The sequence below is a fragment of the Neodiprion virginianus genome, chromosome 3 (genome assembly GCF_021901495.1).
Source record: "Neodiprion virginianus isolate iyNeoVirg1 chromosome 3, iyNeoVirg1.1, whole genome shotgun sequence".
Taxonomy (NCBI): domain Eukaryota; kingdom Metazoa; phylum Arthropoda; class Insecta; order Hymenoptera; family Diprionidae; genus Neodiprion; species Neodiprion virginianus.
In genome coordinates, this window is record NC_060879.1 from 13,053,950 (window position 1) to 13,079,345 (window position 25,396).

A 25,396-nucleotide genomic window follows, 5' to 3' on the forward strand; every position below is an offset into this window, starting at 1 on the left:
ATTATACGATAATATTACTTTTCAAAGCTAACTGATCAATAGACTGAATCTCATGAAGCCCTCAATTCTATAAAATATGCAATTAAACTAAAAGTGATAAAGAAAGGTAACAAATCTGATACGTTAGTGAAATTAAACAATCTGTCATCAATTAATCATCCTGATGCACAATTCATTTTGCTAAAAAAAATTCAGTCCATTGATAGATGGTAACAGACAGTCTTGGAGACGGAATTATTACACGGGATCACGCACGTCACGAACAAGTATGACCGTTTCGATAAAAAAATATAAAGTGAATGTGCCCGCAAAGTACGTAGGGCGTGGAATGATGTTTCGACATCACTATACGAAACTGCGAGGTCCGACTTCACGACGTATACCTACTTGCTGAGAGATTACTTCACGACAGAGACTGGCAATATCTAAGTTGTTCTTGAATTTTTATTGTGAATTGGTTTCGATAACTTGGCGGATTTTTTTACATTCCAGATATTTTTGCCTAGATTAATAATACTCCGAGTTACTGATATGCATGGAATACCCATGCATACCTGAAGTATGATTGTAATTACTTGGAAAAATGATATCGATTGCATTTGGAAAATGTCATTACATAGAAATTCGATCCTTATTCCTTATTTTTGCGTTGTAATTGAAAAAAAAGACTCTAAGTATATTCGTAGTTTGCAATTGGAAAAAAAATCGAATCTTCTTACTTTTTTAATTTGTACTTATTGTTAGAACAAAAACCAACTCTCATTACATTTGTAGTTTCCAATCAGAAAAAAATATTTCAATTACATTTGTAATTAGAAGAAAAAGCAATACTAATTACATTTTTAATCTACAATTAGAAGCAAACTCGATACTCATTACAATCGTTACTTGTTATTGAAATTTTTTTGTTACAAATTGCAATTGTAACTAGTAAGATTTTTTTCCTAATTACAAATTGAAAATGCAATTAGTATTTTGTTTTTTCTCACAGTTACTTACTAATGTTATTGGTAATTTAGATGTAATTAATTGCACATAATAATTAATGGTGCCCAACACTGTTCGTATCATTTCTAATTACAACTAATTAATTGATAATTCTCTTAGTTTTTCAGTCATTATATCGAAAGTAAACATTCATTTTGTTGTCATCACTTTTAACGTTCGAGCAAACTGATACGAATATTAAGTTCTGCATGAAAATTTGCGTGCTAAAAGTAATTACAACAAACTACATCTGTACTTTCGATACAATGAGTAAAAAACTGTAAGAAGTAAGTTCACGTGCAGTACTGCTTAAAATTTGTGTCAGTTTGCGCAAATGCTTAAAGTAATCACAATAAACTTAGTGTTTACTTTCGACACGATGAGTGAAAAACTATGAGAATTATGAATTAATTTGTTGTAATTAGTAATGACACAAATCAAGTTTTTCCAAATCAATATCACGATGAATACAAATTTCACACAAATTGAGCTCAGCCCGATTCCATAGTCATCCCACTATCAAAACTAACTATCAAAGTTTTGTTTTATTTCCGAATTCTTGGAAAAAACTTCAAAAGAGACTGTTTTTCACTGTTGCTGACGATCTATGCGAAAACGGATTCTAAATTTTGAAAAATCAAACCCTTTGACACAAAACCATAGTGGTCCATACTTTTTGTCCTGTGACAAGAGGTGCTGAAAATTCGATGTAAGCCGTGTGATCGAAAAAAAGTGAAAAACTTGTTATTATATTTCTCGTAAACGGTAGAACCTCGAGGTCTAAAATTTAGTGGATTTTCATATCTCAGTATACACGATGACTTACCGAAATTGGAGCCAAATAGAATTTTTCAGACCTGGTGACTTACTCGTAATTGACGGAATCAGTCATATAATATATAGTTTATGTTTAATATGTCTCTTATGTTTCCAATAACGAGCCTAAAATCCACACAATATATGTGTTGTAAAACTGCAATCACATATTTCAGAAATAGTGTTACAAGTCAAATGATATTTTCGAAATATTCCGCTCTGTATGTAATAAGTTCACCCACTCAAAAATCAACAAAATTGCATATCCATGATTCAGCACATTTTCGTAGAGTGGATCAATAACAGAGCGTTGTATTTTTCATCTAACGTACATTCGCCATTTAAATTTTTCCCAGAGTTAGATTTGTCAATTATTATTCTTTATTAGTCCCGAATCACCTCGAACAACGCTTGAGCTGAGTGGTAATCAAGTTGTCATATTCCCCCGTACTACTCACTAAAAATATGTTAAACATGTAAATATGTTTTATCGCACTGGTTTGACAAGATGGCGTTGTAAGTATTAAACCATTCTAATTATAACGGCTATTGTGTCAATTGATGGTATTCTGTCTCACGGAGAAATGAAGATTTGTAGTATAGCCGTACGCTGCAGATAGTGTTGTGAGGTTCGGATACGAGCTTTCAGTTGCATAGCTCAGTGATCGTCATGGAAACGACGTCGGCGCACTGAATAGGGTTGGCGAAATCTCTTAGGGGTGGTTTCGCGTGTTGGCACACCCGGGATTCACTAGATTGGGCGGTGTCTTCTGTCTTTCATCCGTCTATCCTGTATTTACACTGTAAAAATTGCGAATTTTTTCTACAAAGAAAAAACACATAAAAGTAGCTTGATAATTTATTCGTTTCAATATTTCATGTACGCTTGTATTTGCTGAAGTGCTTTTGAATGTAATAGAATCGCGTGTGCTCGGTTGTGGATAGTGAAAGTGTCGTGAGGTGCAGTGTGTTCTAAACATAGTGTTAGCGGAAATGAATGAAACGTAAATGTGAAATGTCTTGTTATCAACGCTTTATTAACAACATCGTTGATGTCGTTTAATGAGTGTCGTTATGAATTGCAAATCGATAACATGAACGAATCGTCGATCGAATTTCCAAATAACAAGTAAAATTTGACATTAAAAAATTGAATACAGCGTATTAGAGTTTAACTCGGCGTAGAAGCGAGCGGTCGAGATTACGTGTCTGATAGTTGATGGGTCACAAGCCGAATAAATACTTAGTGATGGAATAATTAATTTCAAAGCATACAGATTCAAGCAAGTACCTGTATTTCTTCAAATCACTAGTCTTTGCTATCGTAATCACCATAACTAATTACTGTCATAGTAAAACCATTCGCATCAATCATCTATTTATTATTAATGATGTGTGGGTTGACAACTGTTCGAGTTCAAACCGATGATATGAAACACCGCAGTAAACGTAAATTATACGGGATAGTTAGTAGATCTTGAGACTTCAGTAATATTTTTAAACAGAAATAAACGACAGAACCGTTGGTGATATTCGTCACTTTATCACTATACCAGAATTTTTGGTTTGAGTATTGCCTATACAGTGTATACTGTATATTTGTTAGTCAAATTAGTAAATTTACCAATACCAGTGATATTTCTAGTTTTTTGATATCGATCGCGCTCAGTAAGGTTGTTAGCTATAGATTTTCAGGATTTATCAGTGTAATTATTCGAATACTATAGATATATATTGTTGAACTCCGTAGAGTTAAAAATAATATTGTAAGAAATTTTCAGCAGCAGGTAGAACGATATTTTCAATAGTCTAAATTAGCGTACGTCATTTTATCTTAAATTTTGTATCATCCGCATAAGTCATACATACTTAGTAAATAAGACTACTATTTTCGGCATTTAAAGTTCTATTTCCGAAAATATAGCGTTTTTGACAACTTTTCAATACAAAATATGAAATTGCCGAATTAACTGATTTTTTGGCATAATAATGTTTACTGGGTCACTATCTCCATCTCACGAAAATAGGATCAATTGACTTGAACGATATTCGATAGTGTGAAAGATAGAGTTTCAGGACTGACAATTATAAGAGAATGACCTTAATTAGAGAGAATTTGTCTACCAATGGCACACTTACCGATAGATTATAGTACATCGATATTGTATCTCTAGCAGTGTGTGTTTGGCGAAGCTCAAAGAATGCGATTTCTCTGGACAGCTTATTTTATCCGTTTATCATTCGCTGGGATGCAATAGTTTAACAGACTTCACAAAATCTTTACTTATTTAAGTAGAAGGTGATGAGTTTTTAAAATTGTCACGCATACTATAGGTTTTAGTTCATTAATTGAATGAATTCTCCTTCATTTATACTGAAAATGAATTTACTAGTATATGAAACTCGTACAGCTCACATTCTATGTCCAGGACCGGAGTTATAATTTTGGCGGCCCTAGACTTTAAAAAAATTTCCGCGTTACGGGGAAAACAGGGGGGGGGGGGGGGGTGTTGCGTACGTGATAAAGAATCTCGATCACCTTATGATAATACGTATCACAATTCTGCTGACGAATGTGTGAACAGACTTTTCTTCGAAATTTCTATTCTGGTTATAATATCGGCAAATGAAGAAACTCAGCGTGTAACTATGCTTTCAAATTTTATATTATTTTTGTATTTTTTATGGACTCAGAGTATACATTATTTAGATAATTATTATCCCATACAAACCTAAAAATGTACTGCACTCATCTTAATCACAAATTGAGAAGAAGCATCGCCATTTATGACAGGTTATGTACTAGTAGGCGATCGAGGAAGTGGATGAATTTCCAAAATTCCCATTTTGACAGATGATGTTTCAATTTGAATCGGGTTTGTTTTATTCAAGAATATGCAGAAGAGGCTTTATGAAATATTTTTTGCCATCAATGGAAAGCATCGCTTTAATGACGATAACGCCTACCATTTCGCTCGGTGACAGTGTCTTGTTGCGTTCACGATATTCCAGAAACGGCTGATTATAAGTATCGATTCATTGAAAGCTTGGAGATAGTATTCTTAAACAATTGATCCTTTTTTCAACGGCGCTATTTTTGTTTCCTCAAAATTGTAACCGCTTACAATTGAAATTCTATTTTTTGTTGAAAACCTGCGAATTATTGACATAGTTAACGAGAAAGATGATAATTAAAAAAAGAGAGACTATGCTAAAGAAGATAAACTATTCAAGAATACTATCTCCACATTTAAACTGAATCGGTTAAGCCATTTTTGAGATATCATATATGCGCGTCACCAAAGTCCTCTTTGGATATAGCAAGACATGCCAGCGACCGAAATGGTTGACGTTGTTGTCGATACCGATGGTACCTACTTACTGATTCTAATTGGGGAGAAAAAATCAAAAAAAAAAAATTCAAAGTGAAAAAAATTCTTGAATCACATACTTATGAAAAACAAACCCCAAATGAATGGAATGATTGGTTGTCGAAGCGTGAATTCCTCAAGCTTACTCACTTTTTCAGCCGTCTATTCGTACATTATACATCCATAAAATAATTTGAAACTAATTTTCATTTCAAGGTTTCCTCATTGATTCGCAAATATGTAATAATGTCTGCATTTACTTCACAGTCATACAATTGAAAATCAAATTAGTTGTGATTTTACTAATTTCAGCTTAAATCTTTATTTTCCTTCGACTTTTCAGTCAATCCCGTTATTTTCATAACCAATTATGAATAAGCAATTCCCAAAAGAATAATGTATTCCAAACTCGAAGTTAAAATAGTATATTGTGCAACTAGTGAGCAAAAGACACGATTCTGAGTGAGTGTATAGCTAGCTGCACGTGCCGAATGGGCCAGTCAAATTAGACCGAAAAGTAGCTAATATCTACAAAACGGATTGAAAAGCCAAATTTGTTAGGGCAAGTAGAGGGTCATCTGAGATGCCCAAAAACACCGAAATCCAACAAAATTTCCGTGTACATCGGCCGCCATTTTGAAAAACAGGTAATCCTCAGTATCTCGGCTCCCATTGGTCGTATTTTCGATTTTTTTAAAAGTTTTCTAGAGAAAAATATTGTCTAAAACCTTTATTCGAAGTATTTTTTGATAGCTGTGGATGAAAACGTTTTACGGTAAAAAAAGTGCCATAAATTGATGTCTAATAATGTTTATTGTCAATTATATTGCCCCCTTTCGATGTTATCAATAAATTTTTCATATAAAAGTTGTAGAGGACTAAATTCTGAATAATTTTTGTGTACGATTTTACGATTACTCGAATATTACCTGAGATAGAGAGCGTCAAAATTGTCTCTGTCCGCATTCTACCTGTAAAGCTTACGGACACAATAGGCGCCGGAATAGCTGCATATAATCGTCGATATCTTGGCATCTACTGTTTCAATTTTATTCTTTATTTTTCAGTTTTTCAGAGAAAAATATTTTCTACATCTTTTATTGAAACGATTTTTTGATAATTGGGAAGGAAAAAAGGTTATGAATAAAATAGTGCCATGAATTTATGTTAAAAAATATTTATTGAATGAAATTTGATCGCATAATCATGCGTATTTGGTCTTTTTTGTCGACGGGCCAGGCATATTGACGTCGTCTACGTCATCGTCATCATCCTCTCGACTTTCTCGGATTTCGTCTTCTTCGGCTTGTGAATCGTAGCTGAAACCTTGGTTGCATTCCATTGCAAGTGAATCCAAATTATTGCAATCGTCTTCGTCTGCAATAATTTGTTTTAGACATCAATTTATGGCACTTTTTTTTTATCGTAAAACGGTTTCATTCACAGCTATCAAAAAATACTTTCAATAAAAGTTGTAGACAATATTTTTCTTTAAAAAAATTTTTAAAAAATCGAAAATCCGATCAATGGGAGCCGAGATAGCGAGGATTACCTGTTTTTCAAGATGGCGGCCGATGCACAAGGAAATTTTGTTGGATTTTGGTGTTTTTGGGCATCTCAGATGACCCTCTACTTGTCCTAAAAAATTTGGCTTTTTAATCCGTGTTGCCATTTTCAAGTTCTATTTGACTGGCCTAGAAAGCAAGTGCGGATATCACATGAACTCAGAATCGTCTTCCCCACTAGTTCCACGCAATATTTTCTCAAATAAAATATAAAATTAGGCGATTGGCACCAACAGAACTGTATAATTAGGCAATTGGTTGCGTGCTGAAAATGAGCAAAGGACGGAATTTCTTAATTAGTTGATGGTTATGCTGAAGAATTACATAAAGATAAAGGTACACGACGATTCCATGACCGAGCCGCGAAGGAGGGAACGGGTGGGAACGGGTGGGGGGGTCGACTTGAAGTCTTGGTAGGGGTGTACCGCTCGCCCCCGTCGGGGGATTCCGCGCTGCGATTAAGAAAAAAATGTGGACTCAAAAAAGAAAAAAGAATCTTTCAAAAATTGCACGTTTAAAGCAAACTGAAATTGAATCAAACTAACTGCACGATCAAAAATTCAGGTTACAAGGACTCGAAAACCTAACCTAAACTGAGGGAACTGACAGCGTGAACGCAATGAACTTGCCGCGATTCACAAGACACATTTACGAGACGGGTGGTAAGGCACGCAATTGTACGAAGGCTGTTTGCTCAATGGACAAAAAGAGTTTTTGTTCTTTAGTGGAAATATGGTTCGTCAAATCCCAACGCCACGTCATTCGTTGAGAAATAGCGTGTTTTACATTTGAGTTGCAAAAATATATTTTCGGGTAATAAATGGAGGTCGAATTTTTCTGGTTGAAATCATATATCATTAAATTTGAAGAAATGTGTGAAATTGAAGAAAAATTGTCAATATTTTAAAAAATGACTTAGTCGATATAATTTGACTTTTCCTTATTCAAATCAATTTTCGGTATTACTTTTTCTGCTAAGTTCGATTCACGACGAACTCATTGGCTACCTTGATTTTATTGAAAGGAATTTTCAGTTGCAATGCAACATTGATCGAAAATTCGTCAATTTCGCAAATATCCAAATTCCTACTGATCAGAACTCAGGAACGGAGTGACAGAAAATTTTGAAAAAATCGAAATAGGTACTTGCTTTTATAATTCAAGAAAAACTTACGGAAGAAATAATAAAAACGAGGAATCACTATGTTACTAAAAATACGAAAATAATTAAGGGGGAAAAACATGTGTCCGACGCCACGCCGTCTTTAAGGGGGGGATTTCTTTTTTTCGCTAAAAATACCGCTTTTTTGAAAAGTTTCTGCTGAAAAAACTATACAATGGATCAATGCGAAATTTGGCATGTGGATTCACTTATCTCTTATCTATTCACAAACGAATTCAAAATCATTTCCTCAAAAAATATCTTCCACCATCCCTGCCGCGAGATGATCCCCAGTGGAGGCTAAGCACAATTTGAGTCTCCCCACTAATCTCGCAACAAAATCCAAAGAAAATTTCACTTCACACACATGTAGTTAGGGGCCATCCATAAATTACGTCACACGTCGATGGGGGGGAGGGTATCACCATAATGTGACATAGTGTGACAAAGACCAGGGGGGGTCAAAAGCTTTGTGACGTCACATGTTAGAATTTAAAATACTAAAACACGAAATTTATATGTGAATAAAAAATTTTTAAAACTTTCGCACTTGATCGAGATTTTTATTAATAATTTAGCACTCTCGCTATGAGATTTAATCTCACGCAACAACATTTAACTTCTAAGGCGGCGTTTTAATGCAAGTGAGAGACTCAAATTCACAAGAGATATTACCTGTCGCAAAAATTCGTCCTCAAAGAATTGCGGCTAGACGTGCCCGAGAAATTCTTTGTTCAATGAATGATGATGATGCTTTATGGATGGAAGAAAACGATGTCGACACTCAGGATGTTCCTGACGTTCAAATTCAGAACGAAAATGAAGTGCCTGACTTACCAGTAATAGCTACACGGAAAAAAAAATTCTGTTCGGCGAGCTGTATTCTACAGCTCCAGTAACTATACGCACTCTACGGTCTATCTTGTAGTTACAGCAACTATATATTAGTCAGCTCTGATAGCTGCAAGTTGTTCAGCTCTCACAGCTGAATGGTTTTGCTCTAAGAGCTGTAAGTTGCGCTGTGCTCTGGTGCGTTGACATATTTCATAACCTTCAAATTTCATGAGTATGATTTAAATACAGTTGATAGATAATTGTTTAAATAGTCCATTCAAATATGTAAATGACACTGAATAAATAATGATAATAATGATGAAAAATAATACTAATAGCAATATAATTGTACTATTTAATAATAAGCGCTGTGAGCGGAGCCGAAAAATTCTGGTCTAGCTCTTCGAACGAAGCTGTTTAGCTGAGAGAGCTGAACAACGTACAGCTATGACAGCTGACTAACAGTCAGTTATACGAACCATGCAGTGCTCTTCCAATAACAGAACGTTTAGTTCGACGAACTGTTTACAAGTAACTATCTAATATTTAGTTCCACGAGCTGAATTTTTTTTTCCGTGTAATATAAAGGAGTGAGTTCAAAGTCCATGGACACAAGATGATTAAGTTTTTTTATCTTTAATCAACATAATTAGTCGCTTTTTTTTTCCTAACTAGTCGTTTTTTTTCTGTTATCATAAATATTTGACTCTATGTTGATTTTATTAAAGATTATTTAATAAAAATAAGAAAAAAATTAAAATAACTGTTTTCTTTTGATTATTTTTAAATACATGCATAAGTTTGGAAAAATTTATGACGTCACATCAGGAGGGAGGGGGTTCTAAAAATGTGACAACCTGTGACAAGGACAGGAAGCGGTTTAAAAGTTCTAAAATTCGTCTGACGTAATTTATGGATGGCCCCTTATCGTTTGATGAAAAAAAGTAACATGTCGAACATATTTTGTTTATAACAAAAATATTGATCTATTTTTTTGGATTAATTGATAATTTGAGTTCAAAACATCACGGATCCTCAACTTATTTTTTTTTTTTTTTGGTCGGTCAAACCATAGCTTTATGTGTGTAAAGGTTAATGTTCTTAGATTTTTCATGCTGGATTAATGGGAAGACTTAATTGTGCACAGCATCAACTGGGGATCATCGCGCGTCAAGGGGGGTGGGAGCTATATTTTTAAGAGTAAATGATTTTTAATTTCGTGCGAATAGATAAGAGAAAAGTAAATCCAAATGCCGAATTTCGCATTGATTCGTTACATAGTTTCTGCACCAGAAAATGAGAAAAAAGTGATAAATGTAACGAAAAAAAGGAAATCTCCCTGAAGTATGTGCTGCTCTCGGCTAGAGTCCTGTTAGGCTAGACATAAATACCGGTTTGTATACGTCACTGTAGAATACGTCTCAGAATAAGTAACATAAATTTCCTGGTGTGTCTCCATTGATACTACTAAAAAATGTTATATTTGTTTACCCCGCTGTTACTAATTCAGTGTATTATTTGGTTGAGTTTCATCAGATTGCATTAGAGTGAATATTTGATGAAGGAGTTATGTTACATCCCATTGGTTTTTTCTAACAATTTTCTATGTCGCAGATTTTTGCACTTGTGAAGTTGAAAAGAAGTAGATCATACGAAAAATGTAGATGTTAATCGTAGAATTGCTTTTTCCACTAGTAAAGGAATTTTAGTGTCCAAGGTGTGATTTCCTTACTGAATCTTCTCCAAAGTTAAACATTATAACATGAAGATTTCGCAGTACAATGCTGATCTACGTCAAAGGATATGTAAAAAAAATTTAAGTTAGTACGTAACAGCAACGTAATCTCAAATACTTGTGGCATTGAACAGTATATTTAAAAATCAAAAGAGTATAAAATTACATTCTGAATAATCATGATTTTTGAACGTTTCTCCGTTTTGAAAAGTACTTCCCATGTCAATATTGATTTTCCAATTATTGCATAAAAATAAAAAGAGAATGTAGTTGTTTAGTTACTATATATGGTTTGTAGCAAAATGCTGTAGATTTCACGGCAATCAGACAAATATGCCATTTTTCTCTATGTGCCAGTTGGGATATAGTCCTGGAGTAACAAAAAACAACGTATGCCACCGATTTTTGTCACCTCCCTGCCGCATATTTTATTTTCACCGCTCTTTATCCCAATATTTTTCATACTATTATATGTTGCGCACAATATAGAAAGACCTGCGAGATCAAGAAACCTGCTACTGAACTTTTCAAGTAGATTTGATTGGTCAGTAGTAAAACTGCAATTCGCTGATATAATTTCCCTTGACAATCAGATGCATTCTCGACGATAATTGTGATCATTCCAAACGCGATGAACTTAACTTTTCAAAAATCACATTTAATTTATTAGTAGGTAATATCTATTCTGATTCCGATTAGAAAGAATAAATAAACCTATTAATGGATGTCTTGCACTAGTTACTGGCGGAAAGTTGTATAGTGTATCATATCTTTAAAACAAGGAGTAATATATTTAAGTAAACATGATTCACCTTTCTTTAGATCAAATTGATACTTTTAATGATGTAAACTGTTTTCTGTGAACGTCTTTCCCTTAGACGTGAAATGAAAAAATATTCTGTGCTGCCCATTTTACTGAATAACCTACATGAATAATCCCTTCTGAAATGCATGTGAGTTTCGACTGATAGTGAGTATATACTTCGCGGGGTTGTTTGAGTCACTCAACAGAACATTCTCTAAGTACAAAATTCAATTTGTGGGTAAATGTGCACATGATCTATCCTCGATGTTTGATTCGGGTAAAGACCCCTTACCCCTGGGTATGCGCTCTGGTGTAGTTTACAAAATACCTTGCAACCACTGCAACATGTCTTACATAGGCCAAACTAGTAGGCAACTACACACCAGGATAACCGAGCATAAACGCAATATCCATGAACAGGAGGATAATTATACTGCATTGACGAGACATGCCATCGATTTCGACCACTCTTTTAATTATTCTCAAGCCAGCATTATTGACGTCGAACCGTTGTATTATAATAGGCTACTGTTAGAAATGTGCAATATTGTTGCACATCCCAATTCTGTCAACCGTAAACAAGACATAGAACATCTAAGTAATATTTACACCTCTGTGATACGACCATTGTAATTGTCCATTACCGACTGAGCTTGCTCTCGATTTTACCTCCTTAACAAAAATGTTGGTTTCCTTTTAACCCGTTGACTCTGCGTTGCTCTGATAACTATCGAGATCGACCTCCCCCCACTACACACTGGACGTTCCACTTGTGCTTATGTGCTCTGGACTCAACCTATAACGGCGATGTGTTTTATTTCATTTTACCAAACCAACAACAAATATGAATTCGTGGGAATTACGTGTCGCGAACGCAGTGTGTTTCAGTTTTTGTTTTTATTGTTTTTTATTGTTTCTATTTATTCATCAATTACCAACACGCATTCTATGTAATTGGAAGTGTCATCTCATACGAGGTAATTCCTCTTTTATACTTGCTTAAACATCCTTGCATATTATCTATACCACTATGTCTAATTTTGTTAAAACCTAGTTGTACATTATTTTATTTTTGTTCGTGACAGATATTTAAATAAAATGTGCTGAGGAGGGCCCCCACCAGGGCCGAAACGTTAACACGATAAAAAAGTGTTTTGAGTTGTGACCTTCATATCCAAGGATAACATTAATCAACAAATCTCCAAGGTCAAGATAAATCGTCTTCAGTATATACTTCGCTTTGTAACCATTCCATATTCACACCCAACTCTTTCATCAAATATTCACCTGTCAACAGAATACTTAGAATGCGCTGCAAGATTTAAACAAAGCTAGGAAAATTTATTTAAGGGGTAACACCATTCTAGGATTTTGGGAAAATTGATATTTTTTTTCCTTAAACAATATTTTAGGGTCATAAAAAAAAATGTTCAGTCGATTCTATAGTGCAAAAAAATTTTCGGAAGGTTCAATTCTCGATTTTGCCACAGTGCCTTGGAGCACGCGCTAAGTGTCTGTAGAACTTTAAACGCATTTTTCTCGAAACCACTTTTTTCATACTGAAGGATATATTACTTGAACACCGTTGCATAGATCGATTTGTAATTTTGACAGTAGCTTCACAATTACATTGTCTTTGGAAGTGCATTTTCTTTCAATAATAATTTACTGCCTATTTTTTGGCCAAAAACCAACTCATTCTTTCAAAAGTCCGCAATTTCTACATTTGATTGAAGAAAAAAACCCTACCTACTTCAATAGGCAAAAGTATATAGATTATACAATTTTTTGATCTTTTGTGTCAGGTCTTATACTTTACGAGAAATCCACTCTCCTGTGAAGGAGTTTTAAAAAAAAAGACGATTTTAAAGATTGGCTGTAACGTCGCCATTTGGGATAAAAATGACGAATTATTTTCTTCATACTTCAATACGTGTTAAATATACTCATCGAAAAGAAATCTTATTCCTTTTTTCGTATTCCCAAAATAAATCGTCAGAGTTGAGCCGTTTTTTTGGCCGTTAGAGTGGTGTTATCCCTCAATAATCAGATAAACATCTTCTTACTCGGTGTTGTAAACTGGAAAAATAAAAGAATAAAATATATATATAATAAATACTAAATTTTCTTGGGAACTTGGACAGAATTGATAAGATTCAACTTATCAAAATTTGCAACGTTTCGTTGGTTTATTTATTTTCCAACTTCATCAGGCAAGCTGTAACAGATGTACATAAACTTTAAAATTAAGTTGCATAAAACAATAGACATGATACATGTAAGTTATAAATTCAGAAATAATAAATAATAAAAAAATAATAAAATATATATAATAATAGAAAAAAAAATATTCGCAAAAAAGAAATAAATAAATAAAAATAAACAACGTCCGCCATTGTGCGAATATGGTATTTTTCGTTTCTAGCATTTTTGATTTACATTTCACGCCACGGTTAATTCTTCCCGGGAAAGTATTTCAGTTTAGTGATGTGAACAACGCGTAAAGAGAATGCGCGGAGAGGGAGTCTCCCGGGATCCGCCGCAATCACGGAGGCTTTGTCTACAGGAAAATTCGAATACTTGTAAGTTGATAGTTTTGCCGCCTTCATCGTGGTCATATGAACTCGACGTGCACGGGCACCGCAAGGTGGATCAGTCGCCGTGTTAGCCGACGATCAGAGAGACTTTCGGGTCACTCTGGGGACGCTAGACCCCTTTGCGGAATTTACTTCCGAGTTTTGTTGGGTCATCCCTTTCGTGTCCGGGAAGGCATTGTGCCGCCCGAAGCCGAATAGCTAACGAGCGACACGATGAAGGCGGCGATCAAAAGTAAAATTATTTGAAAAACACGACCGACGCCGCGTGTACACAGAGGACGGCGCACGGCGGGAGGTTGTAAGCCACCCCCGCGTACTGGTAAATCAGAACAGCAGCATCCGACTTGCGGCGTACGACGTTATCGGCGGCGCTAGCGCGTGTTGCCGCGGCTCCCCACCCCTCGCGCGCCGCTTATCAGAGTGGGACCTACGACTACTTAAGTGAGCGTGCGCCAACGGATCGGCAAAGTTGCGACAGCTGTGGAAAAGAAAACATATCATGAGTGACAAATACGCATATTAAATATAATTTGCGCGGTAAAACTTAGGCCTATATTGCTAGCCCAAATTGGCCCAAGTTTTACGGCGCATATGGGGCCAATTTGGGCTACCAATATAGGCCCAAGTTTTACCGCTTATACGGGGCCAATTTGGGCTACCAATATAGGCCCAAGTTCTACAGCGCATATGGAGCCAAATGAAAAAAGCGGGATAAATCGATATTGGGCCGATACTGGATTTCAGGCTTGGGCCAATATAAGGTTTTATTCTTGGGCCAGTATTGCATACCAGGCTTGGACCAAACTACAAGCAAATTTTAATCCTAATTTTGCGCCATAAAACTCGACCTCCAATCGAATAACAAATAAATACGAACAGTAATATTCATTCAATGTTTTATTACGTACGATGTAAACATGAATGCATAGTTTTTCACTACAGTGGTATACATGATATGTTATACTATACATGTGTTGTAACCAATTTTTTTTTTGAGGGTTATAAAAAATGAGATTGCTTACCCTACGGCGCAGTTACTAACCTGAATAATTAGATGTTGAGAGATAATAAAAGAGAAACATATGGTTGTTGGGCGCCAGACGCACATGCGTCAGAAAATAGATAATTAGAAAAAAAAGATATAGATAAAGACAAGATCAGGTTCTACGACGGTTTTGCACAGCTTGCCCAGTATAGACAAGATAATGGTAGAGGGAAGGGGTTGAATCCAATAGATAAAATAAAAAACAGGTGAAGCAGAAATAGTATCGAATATATTGGTTAAGAAGCGATAAATTTTAATAACAAGCAAACAACTGGAGAGATTGAGATACAATTAAGATAGATGCGATACTTAATTTGCAGCCAGAGAAAAGTTAAGCGAGAAGTTTAATAAATAATAGAACGTTTCAGAATAAACGAGAGATATGCGTAGGCTCGCGATACTATGATTCGAGGTAATAATTAACACGGTTTGATAATGAATAGGCAGAACAGAAAAAGATATACGGTACTTAAATTAAGCATTGATCAAGTAAACCATAAAATATGAGAAGCGATTATAAGAAACATGCGAAATACAAAAATTGTAATAGTTATCACATTACCAGAATTATCAGAGATATAACAGAGGCAGGGAATTATTAATTACGAGGTAAATTCAAGGAAACAGGTAAAGTAGAGAATTATTATAAAATATAGAAACTAACAGATAATACGTAGTCTCTAGTTTGCGGTAAGTGTGAGACGAAAGAAAGATAATATTCGGCACGGTAAAAGATAATTTCGGGATTAAGACAAATAATACTCAAGAGAATTAATACGCAACATACAACAAACCAAAGAGTCTACGGACAACTACGATCAGCGGTATTAGCGAAGAAAATAATGAAAAAGATGTTATTCGATACGGCGAAATACTCCAAAGTCAAAAGAACGACGAACGGGACCGCGCGGCGATGTAAGATCGCTCCCGCGGTACACTCACTAAGATAAATTAATCAAAGATAATAGGTAAAGAAACAGTTATGAATTAATCAGAAGAAGTATAACGAAATAGTAATGCTCAATAGCTAAGATAAGAATTGACAATTTAACAGAACACGCTGCTATACGGCGATATTAGATATTTAGGTATTCTAGAAGAGAGAGATAATAAAATAAAGCAATAGTCACTAACAATGCGTAAGTAAGAGTCAACCAGTCGCGAAGTTACTTGCAATAAGAAATAGAAAGGGACAAGATAAGAAATAGTAGAGAATAAGGTACAAGCCCAGGTGGCTCAAGAGGTTCTCAACCAACTGCAAGATAGAGAGAGAGAGAGAGAGATAAAGATACGATATATTGCAAGTAATTTCGTGGCTTCACAAAATAGAAAAGGAACCTCACTTACGTGAAAAGAAGATACAACATGTACTAGAGAATGCGATACGATAGCGGTACGAAAAACTTTGATAGCGATAGCAAGAACACGTCTGTTACTATTGAAAACTGAAGGTAGAGTGTCGAGACGAGCGGTGACCCTGATTTTCGTCGTGCTGCTGTCACGTGATTCTTCCTCAAATTTGCGTTATTCTAATTGGGCCAGCAGGTCGCGTAGGTCTGGTCTACAGGTGAGCGGCGACAATCCCTCGCCGCTTGTTTTCTTCTTCTTCGCTGACAGGTATCGGGACGTCGGAAGGTGGTCGGAGATGTTTTCCCTCAGCTGTGCTGTATCGTTGGTGAGAGGGGAGGTCGTACCGCTCATGTGTTGCGATATTGAGGTGTGCGATAATATTGCGTTACCGATCTCTTGGACTTGCGACTGATTGTACTTCACTCCTTGCTTTACCGGTACTCGCCGTTGCAGCTATTTCGTTGGCGCTACATCCCGGCCCTCGCTCATCGGAGCCCTCATGCCGGAACGATCTGGTGGGGATGGCCCTCGACCCGGATACCCACACTATATCCACCAGATCCACGTGGTCAGCATAGTCTAGCCTATTCCACGCCACAGCCATTCGATAGGACGGTTCATTAAGAGAAAACCGTCCTCTATTTGATAGACAACGACTTAGTAGATGTCGTGGTCGGTTCAGCTCCAGGCTGATAAGTATCGTCGACGGGAGGCTTTGTTGTGTTTTTGACGCACAGCCCTGTACGCCGTCTGGTGATACATCCGAGCGGTAGAAGCGTTGATTCGTGGTTCGGCTCCTGGCCGATAAGTCTTAAATAGTTGGAGGTGCTGTTTGTGCATCATGCACGACCCTGTTCACAACTTAGATAGACATCCATCGGGAGTGGTTTCAGCGGTATTCGTTCGTCTGTAGTCGGTGGTGGTCGGTGTTGAGCTGGTACGTGACCCCTGTCAGGCAGTGTCCTGGTATCTTGAAGCGGAAGTCTCGTAGATGGTTCTCGTAGAGCGTTACAAAATTAGAAAATAGAATAGAATTAGCTTAATAAAGAGAATTTCACTTAAAGATAACTAGTCATTCGTTTTGGAGTATTGGCCTCAGACGTGCTTTCGTTATTTTTAGCGATATTCCGTACGTAGGGAAGTGCGATAATTAAACCATGTGACGGGGTATGAAATACCACGTCACAGTGTATACCATAATACTTAGTTTTAAAGTTTTATGGTGTCTGCACTTTTATAAAAAAAAAAAAAAAAAAACTTAAATGATATAAGGTACACGTTTTCCATCAACTAGTACAATAATATTGCATGTAGTAATACTATAATTTGTCATGAAGTAGTACACTATTTCTTTATCAAATATAATATTTGGATCATTTCTTCACATAGTGTCTATACAATGCAGTTTTATACTAATAGTTTGTTATTTTATCACGCTTGTACTTTTGTATGCACTAACATAAATTCTGGATGATTTATATTTATCTTGGTAGTAGATATAAAATATACAAGACACTTTTTACGTAGAAATACCGTAGTGTACCGAATGTCAATCATATTCAATAAGTTAGACACCAAAACAATTGCTAAATTTCGGAATATGTTAGACAGAAGCTATATCATTCTGATTCGTTTTCAAGTCCGTTCCACCATCATGTAGTAATAATTATGTCTAAAGAAATTCTCCAAAAAATATTAATTTCATGCTCGTGATATTTCATACTGTAAAGTATTATCGATCAATGTAAACGTTATGCATACATGGCCACTGTAAAGTCAGATTAACAAAATACGCTTCATCTGGCGGTTCAATTTGAATCACATATGCGAACTTGAGAATCTTACAAACTGAGAAAGTGTCGGTAAGCTAGTAAGAATGCCATTAAAGTTAATAGCAGTTATCGAGGCATTTTCTCAAATTATTTGACAAAAAAATAAAACGTATTTTCATTATTTATTCCGAGTAACTCATTTTTCTATGAATTTTTTTACGCATACATTTTTTGGATATATTGTAACAACGGGGGAAATTAAGAAAGATCTAAGAGAATCAAAGAGTTCTCTGTGCGATTTAAGCGAACGCCGAGCCAAAGAAGTCTCACGAACAAGGAATATTTTAGAAAGAAAATAGATGTATTTGGACACAAGCTCTCTTTTTAAAGTCTAGAGACTGACTGTTTTTTACAATAATGTCGGTTGACGCAGCAACCTTATTCTTTTTAAAGACATAAGAGGTTTATAAACGTCTTTTATCTATGATGACTACTAGATCATTTAAAAGGAGACAAAACGGGTGATTTCACCCTTTGTAACATTACTCCCCCTCGAGGAAAAGAGTCGACCCGACTCGGAAAAGATAAACAATTACAAAAAAAGTGATCTAGCAGTCAGTGCTCGAAGGTGAGTTGGAGCTATGGCTCTAAAAATTAAAAGACTCCCTTTTTACTATCTGGCATTTGCCCACAGTCTCAAGGTAAACCACAGAAAACCTTGAGCAGATAGTTGAGCGTTCAATTGAATTTCAAAATTTGTGTGCCTTGTTTTATAAAGGTAAGTGTTGTCTAGTGTTATGTATCTTCATGAATTTGAAGACATCAAAATCATCCGGATCGTCGTCGAAAAGAAAATTCATTCCTCTTCAGGGAAAATAGTCCGGTGAATCAAACACAGATGAGTACGACGAGGCGGGAAACCATAACTGGGAAAACTCTGAGTCCTAGACAACGTAAAGGCTGATTCCCTCTGAGAACCGGCACAGGAAACAGGAAAAAGGAATGGGTGACTGAATCCAAGACTTCTTCAAAAACAGCACACCCTAGAGTTTGGAGGACAAATGTGAGTGGTGGTAAAACAATTCAAATTCACTAAGTGAATTTGGGAGAATACACGAATAAAATAAATTGAATATGTATTCAAAAGAAAAGGAACGATCTTATCTGAATATCCGGAGAACCCAGGCTAAGACCGGACAAACAGTACAGCTGGAGGTAACATCGGGAACAGCCAAAGACGGCAGATTCGTCAGGAAAAATCTATAAAAACTCAAAGAAACTGACATATGGGTTAGAAAAATAAGAGAGGATCGACCAAACGCTCGCTACTTCATTCAAGCGCAGAACCGAAACACTCTTCAAATCAAAGAAATCGATGGATCAAAATTTCTCGAATCGAACAACATCGAACTAACCTTAACCTGTCAACGAACTTTCTAACCTTCAGAGAGCTACTGAAACGATGCTCTTGACTGATAAGGAGCTAAGCGATCCAGATGAACGACTTTAGATTTCGAACGAGGGGAACGTCTAATTCTAAAAACAACGTCGTTAATCCGGTCAACAATAAAATAAGGACCTTCCCAATTACTTTGGAGTTTGGGACAACGCCCTTGTTGCCGACGAGGTTGAAATAACCAAACGGAATCTCCCTTCTCAAATTTTAAATTTCTAGCTCTAATATCATAACGATCCTTAGTCTTATCGGAGACCATACGAATTCTTTCCCTAGCGAATTCATGAACCTCGTCCAATTTTTGACGGAAAACGGAATTAAAATACACCTGGGACGAAGCCACGGAAGGATTGACACCCTTTTCTAAATCTGACGGAAGTCGAAGATCCCGACCTGTCAACATCATAGCTGGAGAAAAACCGGTAGTGTCGTGAATTGCAGAGCGATACGATAAAAGAAATAAGGGAATCCACTCATCCCAATCTTTCTGATCCTGATCAACGAAAGAAGAAAGATAACGAAGAAGCGTCCTATTCAATCTTTCTACCATTCCATTAGACTGCGGATGCAAAGCGGTGGTACGAGTTTTTCTAATCCCTAAAATTTGAAGGAACTCCTTCATCAAATTTGACTCAAAATTTCGACCCTGATCTGTGTGTAATTCAAGAGGAGCTCCGTAACGACAGACGAATTCTCGAACGAAAGCTCGAGCAACGGTGCTAGCTTCTTGATTCGGAATTGGGACTACTTCTAACCACTTTGTAAAATAATCTGCTATCACCAGGGCATACCGATTTCCTGACCTAGAAAGAGGAAGAGGGCCTAGGATATCCATTACGACTCTTTCAAATGGAGCTCCTACGTTATATATTTGAAGAGAGCTCTTCCCTTTTTCACGAGGTCCCTTCTTGGCTAAACAAACCGTGCAAGTTCTGCACCAATTTTCAACGTCAGCTCGGCAGTGAGCCCAAAAATACCTTTCTCTGATCCTACCCAAAGTCTTATTAGAAGCGAAATGGCCACCGACAGAGGAATCATGAAAGCTTGACAAAATCTCGGCTATCTTTTCTCTAGAAACCAGAAGCTGCCAACGTACCAACCTGGGGTCAGGTGATTCCCATTTCCTATAAAGCAATTGATCGAGAAGGAACAAGGAGTCCCACTGCGCCCAGTAAATTTTCAAAGACTGACTCATAGAAGATATTTCTTCCCACTGAGGCCTGACTCCTGTGGATTTCCAATTCCGAACTAGGAGGAGATCTGAATCTTTCCCCTGGGCGATGATCCAGTCTTCTTTATTATCAATGAGAGAAATTTGACGAACGTTAAGCGAAGGATCTAGCTGTTTATTTAAACGAGAGCACTGTTTGCAATCGTCCCCGCACGGACGACGAGAAAGTGCATCAGCATTACCATGCAGAACTCCGGGACGGTGTTTAATTTCGAAGTCATATTGACCTAACCTCTCCAACCATCGAGCTACTTGGCCTTCAGGTGATTTGAACGAAAGAAGCCAAGTTAAGGAAGCATTGTCTGTCCGAATCAAAAAATTCCTTCCATAAAGATAATGATGGAAATGGCAAATGGATTTTACCATCGCTAATAATTCCCTACGGGTAACACAATAATTGCGTTCTGGTTTAGACAAGACCCGACTGAAATAACTAATAACGCGCTCTTGGTTATCCTGAATTTGAGACAAAACTCCACCTATACCACAGAGAGAAGCGTCAGAATCTACGATGAATTGAGAATCGGTGATGGGATAAGCTTATATCGGTGACGAAGTTAATAATTTTTTAAGGAGAACAAAGGCTCCTTCGCATTCGGAAGTCCAATCAAAAACAACTTTAATTCCTGTAAGAGTATGGAGGGGTCTCGCTATAGAAGCAAAGCCCTTAACGAAACGTCTGTAATAAGTACAAAGTCCTAAGAAACTTTGAACCTTTGCTTTTGAATCGGGACGAGGCCAATTCAAGACCTTTTCTATTTTAGAAGGATCTGTCTTAACACCTTCCGCTGAAACGACGTGTCCGAGAAAAGTTACTTCCTCTTTTGAAAAAATGACATTTTTTGGGACTCATTTTTAGACCAGCTTGGAATAAGCGACTAAAAACCTGCTCAAGATTTTCCAATTCCTCATCAAAAGTCTTACCAAACACAATGATGTCATCGAGATAAACTAAAGAAATCTTGCCAGTCAGACCTTGAAGGGCGAATTCCATCGCTCTTTCGAAGGTAGCTGGTGCATTACAAAGGCCAAAAGGCATAACTTTAAATTGCCAAAGTCCACCTAACCCTGTGACAAAAGCTGTTTTCGCTTTATCTAACGGAGTCATTTCGACTTGCCAATAACCACTCTGTAAATCAATCGTAGAGAACCAACGGGCACCAGAATCTAAATCAAGGGTAACTCCTATCTGAGGAAGTGGATATGCATCTTTCTTGGTGATCTCGTTCATCTTCCTATAATCTATACAAAACCTCTTGGAACCATCTTTTTTATTGACCAAGACAATGGGAGAAGCCCACGGACTAGAAGACGGCTCAATAACATCTGCTGTTCTCATATCCTCTACTAATTTTTCAACTTCCCTGAGACCATTTAAAGGAAGCCGTCTAGCTGCCTGTTTAATCGGAGCGTTATTCCCTACATCTATCAAATGCTTAGCTATGGTACATCTCCCGATGTCGGCAGAGTCTTTAGCAAAAGTCTCTTTAAAATCGTTAAAAAGGCAAACGAGACTGTTAGTCTGAGCGATATCTAAATCTTTAGAAGACCTAGTAAAGAGTTCTGTGAGATAAGAAGGAACGACCAAGGAGTCTGAAACATGTTCTAAAACGCGCAAAGACGAGAGGGTTTCTTTCTGTTCAGAGGAGTTAATAAACCTAGACGTTTCGAGGTTGATTTTACGGTAACCAGAACAGAGAGTCGAATCCCCGGTAGAAATGATGCAGTTGTGAGCAGAAAGAAAATCTACGCCTAAAATGCCTTCATCTTCTATATCAGCTACTAGAACTTCATGTGGGGATTGAACACAATCCGCTACTGTTACCTGCACGACCATCTTACCTACAACAGGGGTAGTTGCTCCGGTAGCAGTGCGAATGGACACAGAAGGATTAATTGAAGCAAGAAACGAAATCATATCAGGACGAACAACGGAAATTTCGGCTCCAGTATCTATTACCCACAAACAACTTAGTCCGTTAACGGAACCTTTAGCATATAGGCCGGTACGACGCAGGCCTCTAACCACGAACTGTGAAGCAATAGGGCTAAGGAACTTGGAAGAAACCGATGATATCCGCCCTTTCGAAACATCGGTAGCTAGTTTCCCGAATTCTGAGGAACAGAAGGTTGCGCTGCCCAAACCGGATTAGAGGGAGCCCCCTTGGAGACATTTTTGCGCCACGAATCTTCCGCAGTCTTCAACTGACGGTCGAGTTTAAAACAATTCTTCGCGATATGTCCTCTTACGCCGCAAAAATGGCACTCTGAGACAGGCCGATTGGAGTTTGATCTATTGTAACGAGAGAAACCACTATTTTTCCTTCCTGGAAGAGAATCTGAGCTAGGCTGATTGACTGAAGGACGGGACGAAGAATTTTCTGAAGGTTCAGCTTGGCTCAATCGATGAAGTTGACGCGAACCTAAATCCGCCTCGTTTATGGCTTCTAATTCTAAGCCTTTAATAATTGCTTCATGTAGAGAAGTTGGAGCTGCGAGCCTCAGATGATACCGAAGCTCCGGATTCCGAATTGCATTAATGAATTTCGCCCGAGCTATCTGATCTCTAGCTTTTTCTGCACAATCAGTAAGGGAATGTCGAGCGAGACGTTCGATGTCATTTCTGAGAGAGGCTAAATCTTCCTTGGGCCCTTGACGTCTATTTTCAAACTGAGTAAAATAAAGTTTGGAAAGATGTTCTTCGCCAAACCGGAGTTTAAGAGCCGCACAAATGCTGTCGAAATTTTCAGAATCCGAATCTGAAAGCGATCCAAGAACTACCAAAGCCGGACCAGACAAAGACGCTGTCAAATTAGCTGCTTTCTGGGACGGATTCCAACCATTAACCTTACTAATCATGTTAAACTGACGTTCGTATAGACTCCAAGCAGACGAACCGTCATACGAACCGGGCTTCAAATTCGATTGTTTCGAGGGCAACTCTACAATACTCGCGGGAGGTACAGAGACCTGATTGAGTCCGAACGAGCTCTGAGTCTGCGGAGGGAGAACATTGACAGTTCCGCGTGATTTTAAAAAGGCTAGGAACTCTGACTGAATATCTACGCTAGAATGAGACGACGCGACAGGAGGCTCAACTACTTCCGAAATATCACGTGACGGAACATCGTGGCATCGCGGAAAAGAGCTAACCTGAGCTTGTCGCGAGACATGAACAGGTGGAAAATTTTTAGCAACAGGGGGAATTTCGCCTCCCCCATAAATAGCGTCAGACCTTGATTGATCCGGAATTGAATGAATGGAGGTCCTCCTTGCTGGGACCGGGACTGAAGGAAGAGAAGTCCTTCTACCTGGAGATGGGACTGGGCGTATCGGGAATTCCTGCGGCCGCTCCTGAAGCTTCTGCACACCTTGCAGGATCCCGATCAACGCCTGGGACACGATTTCTTGTTGTTGACGCTGTTGCGAGAGGAGTTCGTGCAGAAGATTCTGCTGTTCTTGTTGCTGCTGTTGTAGCAGTTGTTGATGTTGTTGTTGCTGTTGTTGATGTTGTTGTTGCTGCTGAATCTGACGCATCAGCAAATCTTGGTTTCCCTGGATGAGCTCTGCCAAGAGAGCTAGTTGGGGCTGGGGCTGAACCTCAGCTTCCGAACGACGAGAAATGGGAGGAAACGCTGGTTCAGGAGAACGCTGGCACGATGAAACGCGTCCGGCAGCTCGTCGCTCCGCGCGTGATGCTCTCGACGTAGGAGTTCGTTGCATAATTGTTTTGTATACTTCTTTACACTCAAAATCCACTCAAATGGCACAGAAGAGATCCCGCTTCTGACACCAATGTAACAACGGGGGAAATTAAGAAAGATCTAAGAGAATCAAAGAGTTCTCTGTGCGATTTAAGCGAACGCCGAGCCAAAGAAGTCTCACGAACAAGGAATATTTTAGAAAGAAAATAGATGTATTTGGACACAAGCTCTCTTTTTAAAGTCTAGAGACTGACTGTTTTTTACAATAATGTCGGTTGACGCAGCAACCTTATTCTTTTTAAAGACATAAGAGGTTTATAAACGTCTTTTATCTATGATGACTACTAGATCATTTAAAAGGAGACAAAACGGGTGATTTCACCCTTTGTAACAATATGTATATATTTTTTTTAAGCATTTAAATAAAATTAACCAATTCGAGGGAATTTTTTAGAGATAAAAATTGCTTTGTAAGAACCCAAAAATGTTCATTACGTTTTTCAACCCCATGTTGGCCTTAACTAATCAACGAAAAAATATTTGCATGTCGATTTATAATCGGCACAATACGGTATTTCATTATTTAGGAACTTTGATGTTAGTATTTAATATGATTAATTTATAATATTCTTCGGAGTGTATACTTACTCGAAGACTTTTGACTTAGACATACGCTTAGCTACTTTCGTTCTCGGGAAGAACTATAGCCGAAACTGCATTTCGACCTACATCTGGAGCTACAGCTATCGGTGGTACTAGGCGATATCTTGTATGGCCCTCCCAATCTTTAGCATTGCTTAGACAGGATGATAAAGTTTGATAAAACTCCTTCTCAGTTACAACCCCACCAGTTGATCCCTTATGGAATCGAGTTACGAAGTCTAAAATTATTAGAAAGTTACGTGTTATTTCAGGTAACAGATATTTAGGGAGAATAAAAATATGCACCCATACCGAAAAGTAAGT

General features: G+C 37.4%; 1 protein-coding gene and 1 long non-coding RNA gene across 2 annotated transcripts in view; both read left to right on the forward strand.

The window, feature by feature from the left end:
* Window positions 1-25,396, forward strand: part of LOC124300690 (glutamate receptor ionotropic, NMDA 2B) — a 1,918,249-nt gene that overhangs the window by 225,883 nt on the left and 1,666,970 nt on the right. The window lies entirely within an intron of this gene.
* LOC124300701 (uncharacterized) lies at window positions 8,362-9,487 on the forward strand. The gene is made up of 3 exons (XR_006907286.1): window positions 8,362-8,421; window positions 8,992-8,997; window positions 9,464-9,487. It is a non-coding gene; the product is annotated as an uncharacterized LOC124300701 (long non-coding RNA).